The following is a 10,889-nucleotide window of genomic DNA, read 5'->3' as shown; positions in this document are numbered from 1 at the left end:
GGATACAAAGCGGTGAAGGGCTTATCAACAGTGGAAAATAGTTTTTTAAGGCGCCTTCTAGCCCTTCCAAGTGCCACGCCACTTCAGCCTCTGAGAATGGACATGGGTCTCCCCCCTATTGCAGAGGAGCTTGTGTCAAAGCCAGTGAAGTTCTGGCACAGGCTCTGGTCTACGGACGAACTTCATCATTATAGGGAGGATCTCACCCATGTCATGAGTTTAAACTGCAGTGGCAAAATCCCCTGGCTCACCTTTGTGGAAAATGAACTGTCTGCCATCAATCTCCGTGTCCTGTGGGAGGACCCCGCGCGAGGCTGCCAAACAATCTCGCGCAAAGCCCTGGCACAAATCTACAAAGCCAGGTCCCTTGCTCACTTGATGGACGCTCAAAATAGCGGCACCCTAACTTTGCGATTTTTAGAATCCAAAAATTCTTATGTTTTTGAACCTTTTATGGATTTTATTGTTCCCAGCCTGGCGAGGAAACTGTATGTTCAATGGAGGCTTAGCACACTACCTATTAATTCATACACCTGCAAGTGGACAAATGGGGGCGATAAAACATGTCCCTGCTGTAACAACCATGTGGAAGATGACCCCCACATCTTGTTTGTGTGCCCTGCATACCAAAGGCCCAGAAAATACTGGATAGCACCGCTCTGTAAGAACCTGGGGTTCAGAGAGTATGCACAGGCATACAGGATTTTGAAAACTAGCACCCTGGGCCACATTGTGTTCGCTGTTTCCAAATTTCTTATGGCCATATGGTTGATCAGAAAGAAAAAATCCTCTGAAGCCCCTTGAACTTTCTAATGCAATTTTAAATCACTCCTCGCTGGGAGAGCGGACTCTATTTAAATGTGTTTTAAAATAATGTTTTAATGTTTGTAATGTTTGCATTGCATCTTTTATGGTCTATATGGCCGAAATAAAGAATTGGAATTGAATTGACAAATAAGACTGACGATGCTTCAATTCTTGATACGGAAGGGTATAGAAGTAGTGCTCCTCAGGCACTGGAGTGGTCAACACAAGTAACTCTCGAGCAGGAGTCACATCCTCCACAAACCATGTGGCTATCCCAACAATAGCTACTGTGAGCATAAAACCTGTTGCACAAAGGATCTTCTTTTTCTCCATGTCAGAATAAAGAATCAATATCTTCCTGAAACTAAAAGGTTTGTCAGAACTCTTCCCCTTAGGCAGCGGTCGATTTCTTCACCAACGGGCCAAGACGGGTGTCGCTACACTAATGCAGGGCTGATCCCCCCCCTTGCCTCATTGGCTCTCCGTTTCACTAACCCAAGGGCCGTTCTGACAACATGTCCTGATACTGAAGGATTCACTTCCTTGGCCTGAGATGATATCGCTTTCCTCCAGGAGTCGCGTGGTCCGGAAAGAGCTCCTCAGTGTCGTTCGGTTCCCCAGCACTGCCTTTCTCTGCAGCCAGAATTTCTCGTTGATCGGTCAATACAGCAGACTCCACCAATCCGGGCGGTACTTTGCGGCAGTGCAGGGAATGGATCCAATTCTTTCTGTTGGAAACTCGCACAGCCGTCCTCGTTGCAAGTAGGACCTGCTCAGGACCAACCCATCTCGGCTCCAAGCTGTTCGTCCTGTCAAAGATTTTTACCATGACATAGTCGCCAGGCCGGAGACTATGTCCTTCACCGATGGACCGATCAGGGAGAGCCTCCCGGACCTGTTGATGAATAGAAACCAAGTTATCCGTTAGCTGCGCCAGATAATCATTCATCATTACACAAGGTACATCATACACAGTCTTAGGTTTTGGTGGACCCCAAATATTCATTGGGCGTCCAAAGACAATCTCGTACGGTGTAAGACCGGTTCGAGAGTGCGGTACCGATCTAATTGACAATAACGCCAGCGGTAAAGCATCTGGCCAAGTCAAAGACGTCGAAGCTTGGATTTTAGCGATCTTGAGCTTCAGTGTACCATTATACTTCTCGACTAGTCCCGCAGATTGAGGGTGAAACACTGCGTGGAACTTCTGGGTGATGCCCAGACCCTTCAAAACATACTTTATAACATCCGCTATAAAGTGGGGTCCGTTATCACTCCACAGAAGTCTACAAACGCCATATCGAGGGAAGAACTCCTTCAACAGCATCTTGGCGGTAGTCATTGCAGTATTGTCTTTCGTAGGGTATGCCTCAACCCATTTGCTAAAGGCACAAACCACTACTAGAACATACTTCAAATTGTTACAGCGCTCAAGCTGGATGTAATCCATCTGCAAAACCTCAAAGGGTGCAGTAGGTGTTACAAATCCTCCTGCTGGAGTTCGAGTACCCTTTCCTGGGTTGTACCTCAGGCAGATCATACAGGTCTGCACCACTCTCTTTGCCGTGCTAGCAATCTCTGGATGCTCCCAGACTTGGGTAAGCAATTTTACAATTGCAGAAGCTCCGACATGTGCTAGCCCATGTGCCATCTGAACCATAGGTTGTACAAAAGCCGTGGGTAATTTCCATCTATCCATCTGCTTATTTCTCCAGCAACCCTCATCATCCAATTCTCCCTCACTGGACCATTGCTCCCGTTCTTTATCAGAAGCGGTCCTCTGTATTTCTCGCACTTCTTCCTTCGCATCATGCCATCTTTCTACTTGCGACTTCACTACATACATGGCAGTAGCACCGGGCTGCATCGCAGTCTCCCGTGCCACCTGGTCTGCTAACGCATTCCCTTCTCCAACTTTATCGACTACTTTCCTATGGGCGCTACATTTAACGATGGCAATTTTCTTCGGATATGTCAATGCAGTTAAAAGATTATGAACTAACTCCCCATGCATTATTTGTACTCCATGTGACGTTAAAAACCCTCTCTCCTTCCAGAGCAGGCCGAAATCGTGCGCTACTCCGAAGGCATACCGGCTATCTGTATAAACATTCACACACAATCCTGTACTGAGCTCACATGCTCGTGTTAATGCTATCAGTTCCGCTGCTTGAGCTGATTTCTGTGGTATGCGTGCTGTCTCCACTATTGTTTGCAATGTGGTAATTGCATACGCTGCTGAAGTCGTACCATCTGGTAGCTTCAGGCATGACCCGTCCACCCACAGTTCTCCATCTACATCTGGAAAGGGCGTATCCTGGAGATCAATACGACCCTTTGTTTGTTCCTCAGTCACAAGAATACAATCATGTGCTTTCCGTGCTTCAGACTGAGTCTCGGGGTATGGCAACAATATGGCCGGATTTAACGTTACGCACCTCTTTAACGTAATATGAGGAGCCAAAAGCGTCAGCTCATATCCCGTTAAACGGGCACTGGTCAAATGCTGCGTCTTTGTCTGATTAAGCAGGGCATCAACAGCATGGGGGACTAATACCAACAGTTTGTGAGATAACACAATTCCCTCGCTTTGGCGTATTGACACAGCTGTCGCCGCAACCGAGCGAAAACAACCAGGCAATGCTCGGGCAACAGGATCAAGTACAGCCGAAAAATATGCACAAGGGCGCTGCTTGTCGCCGTGCATCTGCACTAAAACTGATAATGCACATCCATCTTTCTCATGCACATACAGCGAAAAAGGTTTGGTATAATCAGGAGTCCCTAACACTAGTGCTGAACAGAGGGCCTGTCGCAATGTCTGGAAGGCAGTGTCACACTCATTCGTCCAAGGAAGCGGAATAGGTGTGTCTTTTGTCAAAAGGGCTAACAATGGCTTAGCTATGTGTGAAAACCCTAGTATCCATTGCCTACAAAACGAAACAAGACCCAAAAATGCACGCACGTCCTTCTGCGTGGACGGCGTCGGCGTGTCCAGAATTACTTGGACACGATCTGGTGTGAGTGCACGCCCCTCCTTAGACAAAAGGTGACCCAGATAAGTCACCTTTGGTCTACAGAACTGTAACTTTTTCCGAGATACTTTGTGATTGTGGGATGCCAAAAAGGAAAGCAAAGACAACGTACTCGTTTCACACAACTCCGGAGTGTCAGCCGCCAGCAAGATGTCATCGACATATTGAATGAGGGCGACACCCTCGGGCAGAACAAAGGAGTCCAATTGTCTTTTCAAAGCTTGACTGTAAATGCTAGGGCTTTCCGTGTAGCCCTGAGGGATTCTACAAAATCGGTAAGACCTATTATTTAAAGTGAAACCAAAAAGGTATCGACTATCGGGATGAATAGGAATTGAAAAGAAGGCATTTTTCAAATCAATAACTGAAAACGTGGTCGCCGTAGGCGGGACCAAAGTAAGCAACGTCGTGATATCAGAAACCACTGGGTACTGAGGTATCACGATCTTGTTCACTTCTCTCAAGTCAATTATAAACCGATAGACTTTAGCATCCGTATCCTTTTTCAAAATGGGTAGAATCGGGCTATTACAGACGTTGTAGGGAACTTCCTCCACTACTCCCACCTTAATCAAATCCTGCACAATCTGTATAAGAGCCTCTTCCCCCTCCTGCGAAATACGATACTGTGGAAGGCGTGGTAACACCGCCCCCTCCTGGACACTAATTTGAACCGGCGGAATCACCATCTGTCCCACATCAGTATCCGAAGTGGCCCACAAAGCACAAGGGAGGGTAGCTAACACAGCATCTTCTGCAACCACACACATCCGTTCAGACCGGGGGTAATTGTCATTTAAGATCACCCGTACTCCAGCAGGGGAGCAGCGGATCGTAGCTCTAAAGTGCTTTAACATATCAAGGCCCATAATGTTGTCCGGCGTGTTCGGGGCAAGCAGAAACGGACAGGGTGCAGAAAAAGAATCAACCTGAAATGTGAGGGGCCGCGAAAGAGGGCTTCGGGAGAGTGTACCATCAAACCCTACCGATGTAACCATTAAGCCAGATGGGGGAGCCCTCGGAACCAATTGTTTAGACAGCGCACTACGAGTCGCTCCTGTATCCACTAGGAACTGATCAGTAGAACCCAAAACCTCAGCTGATACGTAAGGACCCTTCTGATCAACCGGCACCTCAACTGATTCTAACCCCCATCCAACGCATTCCTATGCATGCTGAGAATCATGGTACCCAGAACGGTCAATCCCCGACACTTGATACTGGTTTTGTCGATCGAAAACATTAGGCCTATCTCGTTGCTGCCCGGCAGGGTCAAAACGAGCGTGATCGTTAGAATTCCCTCTAAAATTCGAGAAACCCCCTCTACCTCTCGGGCCACCCTGATTGTGTCCCTGACGTGAAGCATGCAACGCCGGGCAATCTCTGGCCCAGTGTCCCGATTGCTTACAATACGCACATTGATTCCTATTCAAATCAGATCGGCCCGAGGGAGGACCATAAAATCCTCCCCTACCTCTATTGACACCCCGGCGGGGCGGACCATATACTTGCGCTAACATCACCTTCGTTTTTAAATCCTTCGATTTCTTCTCCTCCTGCCCCTTCGCTTCTTGCTCCTGGCGCTCATAGTACTGAGCTATAGTCAGGAGGGCTGTCGGGGTCGCAGTGGACCAAGAACTTTCACTCGCTTTTAGGCGGGCTGCGATCGCCGGTAGTAAATTCGCCACATATTTATCAGCAAAGAGGTGTCGACCCGTATCATCCGTAAGTGACTGACCACTAAAATCATGAAACGTCTCCTCAAAGCGCGTAAAGAAATCTGCAACTGATTCATCAACTTTCTGCTTACACGAGGCTAGCATATTCCAGTCAATCTTTTTAGGGGGAATGATTGTCTTCAACTTAGTCAGAATAGCAGCAGGGAGATCTAAGATAAGCTGAGGTGGTTTCTGCGCGGGCTTCCTCTCCCTATCCTCATCCTCAAGCTCAGACCACCGAGCCTTAAAAGCGGCAACATCGTCCACCTTCCGCACAGATCGCCACATATCTGGTGGTAAAATAAGCCCAAAGAACAAATCTATATCTGCTAAGGTCATAGTACAAGAATTCAAGGCCCCCTCGACTTCTTCGTAAAAGGCCGCTGGATTCTTGCGGGGATCAGGCAACGCATTCTTTAATGCCATGACGTCAGCCCTGTGCCAGGGAGTATAAACCCAATTATACACAAAATATCCCTTAGCATCGGCGGAGGTAATATCCGAGCTAGTCCCCGCTCCTTTAGGAGGAACATACAAAGGCGCCGCCTCTCGCATTGGCTTAGCATGCACTAGGTCGCTCTTATCTGACTGAGAGGTGGATGAATGGCCATCTCCGGTATGCGAATCCGACTGCTTCTCCTCCTCAGCTTGTTGGCGTGCTTTCTCTTTAAGGTCCCTCACCGCGTCCCGCAACGCAAACAGCCGCCGAACCGCATCAGGCGCCTTAGAGGGAGAGAAAACACCATTACGCAATGCTTTAGCATCTAATGCCACATCGTCAGGCTCAAAGACACTGGAATATTTCCGGAAAGCAGCAATCACTTCCTCAGAAAAGTGGCCCAAAAAATACAACTTCTCTCTATCCTGCCACAACTCCCAGGAATTCAACAACTCAGCAAGGGATAACTTGCCCTTAAGTGCACGATAGGAAACTTGCCGAAGCTCACCCATTCGCTCAGTCGATATCATGGACCGCGTGTCTACCTTACCCGAACCCGATCCAGAATCTTGTGGCCTCGGGGCAGACGCGCCGACATAAGGAGGCGGAGAACGATCTAATAAATAAAAATCATCGTCATGATTATTAAGGACAGGATAAAGTGACTGACGAACAGCATATTGACCCGAGACTTGCAACCTACGCTCTTTCTCTTGCCTCTCCGTCTGTTCTCTTTCCTCCCGACGCTTTGCTTCCTGCGCTCTCACATGATCATTCTTCCGTTGCTCTTTATCAAACAGCGCTTTCTCACGTTTCTCTCGCTCACGCACTTCCTTCACCCATAATCGCACACATTCAAACATGTCTTGACGAGCACGCCGCTTACACATACACTGTTCCACATACTCAATCTTACGCATATCAAACGACCCATACAACGGCCACCGTAACTCAGGATCCTTTCTGGTATATTTCCTCCATACTGTGCTGTACATTATGGAGGAAAGACCATGCTTCACATACATATCCCTATTAGGAGTCCCCTCAGGGGGGGCTGGAGCAGATTCCTCGAGATTTAACCGGTTTCCAAAGCAGCAGCACCACTTACGGAGTGCGCTAAGAGCAGGCATGCTCAAAAACAATGCAAAATATGCAGTATTATCAAAAATGGCACTTAAACGTTGTGCCGTTCAAAGTTACACAGTTCCGGAGAAATATCTCCACATTACCTGCCTATATGTGTTGCAACGCATATATTCTCACAATAATCAATACAAGATATGACCGGTCATCACAAATCAAACTCAAATAGCCAAACCAGGCTTCAAAAAAACTCGGAGCAAGTACCGTACAACGGTTCTTACCAATCAAGAGTCCAGATTCCAACTGCCAAGCTCCAAAATTCGCCCAAACGGCTGTCACGGCAGAACCGACAGAAGAGGTCTCAGTCGAGGACCGGCGCCACCCAGATGGTCAGGTCGGAAGGGAAGGAAGAAAAACCTCGGGATGCCAGGACTAAAGTGCCTCTGGCAGTGATCACATCCCCGGCCAAATTCCTCACCTTCGTCGCGACCAATCCTTCGAGCATCCGAGTCGCCGATGAGCCCCACGTGACGGGCGCCAATTGATGAATACAGGCCCCAGCTAGGCCCGCAGGACACAAGGGTTCGCTCTCCTGCAATGGAATCTATCAGGAAGTTGGCACGGAAACTGCAAAGTACAAAGACAAAGTTTATTAACCCTTAAGGGTGGTCCTACAATCCATACAACACCCTTCAGTATTGCATAGAGTAGCACAAAGAACTTGCGTACACGGTCCCCTTTTATACACAACAGAGGGGTTCGTAAGTGGGTGGATACAACATGAGGCAAGGAATGTTACCTTTTATGGACATTTTCGATACAAGATCAATATGTGGGCGGAGCTGACATACTCCTTGAGCCCGCGAAAACATGGTCAAGCAAGGACTAACTGATAACAGATGTGGTCAAGCCTGGGCATGCGCCAGGCGGACAAAGGAACTATTTATAGACTGTTACTAGGCAGATTACAAGAGCAACTAACACGAAGATAGGACTCTTCTCGTGTTGAGCACGTGGAGACATGACAATACAAAATGGAGTCCAGACTTTAGTCAACATAACGAAAGAGACATGTTCTAAGGAAGGAGAATTCATGTCTTTAGTAAATGCTTAATCACATCGTGGTTTCAATTTACAACAATCCCAGGAACCACATACACATGCAAGGGTGCATAGTTTAGACCCCTGGAATCAGAACTCCTCTGACAAATGTGCCAGGCTGTGTTTAGATGAACATGGTTTGGGTCCCACCCTCCACAGATGTGCAGAGCCCTAGCACCATTTGCAACCCAATCAGCACCCCACATTGTTCAAGCCCCCTAAAAATCATCAACACAAATATCACTGGGGAATCACTCTGCATTTTTTCATTGAGATATTCGGACAAGTCTTTACATATTATTATAAAGTTTTGTAAATTTGTGCGCAATGAAAGGCCTCCTTTCTTTGTAATTATGTTTTATCATTTTAAAATTTTGTAACACAATCCACACAAATACACTCCACACAATGCAACACAATTACCCTCAGTGCCACACACTTCCACGACACACAATACAAAAATACATATTTTCATTCCACACCACATAATTCAACAACAAACCATATATTTCAACTCAGCAACGTAATTACACAACACATCACATACATCCAAACGATGCCCCAGAATTCCACATTATGCCACAAAATTAAACACTACACCACATAATTAAAATCCACAACATCTCACCTCACAACACAAAATGCCATTCCGCATAATTACACTCTTTGACACACAATTACACTCCACGTAATTTCAGTACACTTAATACCACATAATAACTATCCACATATTTTAACTGCCCACCATTCCACTACAAAACTCCACTCCACACCACACAATTCCACCACATGCAATTTGACAACTAACAATTCCAATCCAAACCACATAATTCCACTCCACACCACATAAATCAAATCCACGATAATCCAAAACACAAGGATAAAAGACATTCTCGTTTACAGCACCAATACCTCTAACTCTAACAAATGTGAGACCAATTTGCATTGCAAATGCTTGTATTATTTTCATTCTGCTGCATTCCAGCCATGCTCCTACACATTACTTAAAGACTTAGACAAATAAGTCTCTCATAGGCAAACATATTGGCTTTGCTAATGCTTGTTTTAATTGGCACAATCACAGAAATATAATGCAGGCTGGTGATATGCCAGTAAGGTGGCAGCCTTATTATTGTATGTATATAATTAAAAAATTACAGTTATTGCACTTACACCTCCACCTTTCTGTTGTTGCTTGAAATTTCCCAAAACCCTCCCGTCATTGCTTTCAGACCGCCGACCTTCCCCTTCCGCCTCGCTAGAAAAAACGCATTGGTAGACCTTTGGAAATGCTGTTCATTTATTATTTTATTTTTTTGCAGCTTTATATAGGGCCAATTCAATACAAAGGTATTGGACTACTTGCCAAGAGCACCAGTTACATTGCCTCTTCCACCTAAAAGGGCCTGTAAAGTGGCTAGTGGTGGCAGCTTTATAACGCTTTTTTAAATCACATGCCTTATCCACCCCTCTACACCCCCGCCCCGCTAACTACCCCACTAGATTTCCTTTGACAATGCTGCTTTACTTAAATCTCAGCCTTGCTGCGCATGGGCAGAACACACTTCTTAGAATGACACTTCAGCAAAGAGCCCACAGCGTGCTTGGGGTAAAAAAAATACAAGAGGCAGGGTACTAAACAGCAGAGACAGTGTGACTGACTCGAGACGGGGCACTGAAGTTCCTTGACGCTGCGGTCTATTGTTAATTGATAGCAGTTGTGCGGTACAGACCAGTCAGTGCCTGTTTAATTCCCTGTAAGCAACCAAATGTTGGTCTTTTGCTACCTCCTCCTGTCTACCTTATGCAGATATCTTGGCTAGTGGGAAAGAAATTTGAAAGGCTATATCTGAAAGTACTACCAGCATGACCACAACCACGTTAGCGAACCGCATAGGACCATTTTTGGTGCTGAGCATCCCATTTGACCAAAGACACAGTCAGTATTTGTTGTATAATTGCAGCTTTGTTTTACTATTGTTCTTTCTGTGAGTGGTGCATGGCAGGTTTCAACACAATGTGGTGCAGTGGATTGATTGTTGTGTGCTAATTACTAGCACAGTATCTATCTTAAAAACCTGGTCATTAAAAAACAAGATGTCTGATTGCTACAAAAGAAATGCACTTCCCTTCAAACTTCACCACACGGAAGTGCCCCACTCTGGTCATGCGATATCAGCGCTGTAACCTTCCTTCTCATTGTATTTTGTACATGTCATGCAGTACTGTCCCTAGAAAGATAGCATTACATTCACTTTCCTGTGTGACGTCTGTTCACACTTGTCAGTTCTCCAGTGTGACAGCACTGCTGGCAGTTAACTCGTTAAATTATTGTTCTCGGTTTCCTTGTCCATATTAATGTGCCATTTAACATGTTACATTACTGTTGTCGGTTTTTAGGTCTCGCCTACGCAGTGCGCATGCGCTGCTTAGGAGGGCACCTCTTGGAATCGATCAGCATTTTGGCCAAAAACATGCATGTTTTGCATTGTTTTGTATTTCAACGTGTGCATGTTTGGCATTTCCCTTGCGGGAGCGAGCAGCGGGCTATCTGTTAGCAATTATCGTGCCTTGCTGCTCGCTCCCGCAAGGGAAACGCCAGACATTGCTTCTCTCTCGCTCGGCTTTGCCATTGTACTTGGCAGACTACCCAGTGCAGCGTCAGTCATCACTTAATATACAAACAATAAAGCGCCTTGGAAGTTT

The sequence above is a fragment of the Triturus cristatus genome, chromosome 1_1, assembly GCF_964204655.1.
Source record: "Triturus cristatus chromosome 1_1, aTriCri1.1, whole genome shotgun sequence".
In the NCBI taxonomy this organism is placed as follows: domain Eukaryota; kingdom Metazoa; phylum Chordata; class Amphibia; order Caudata; family Salamandridae; genus Triturus; species Triturus cristatus.
The sequence above is the reverse complement of the archived record's forward strand: the minus strand, read 5'-3'. Positions refer to the sequence as shown.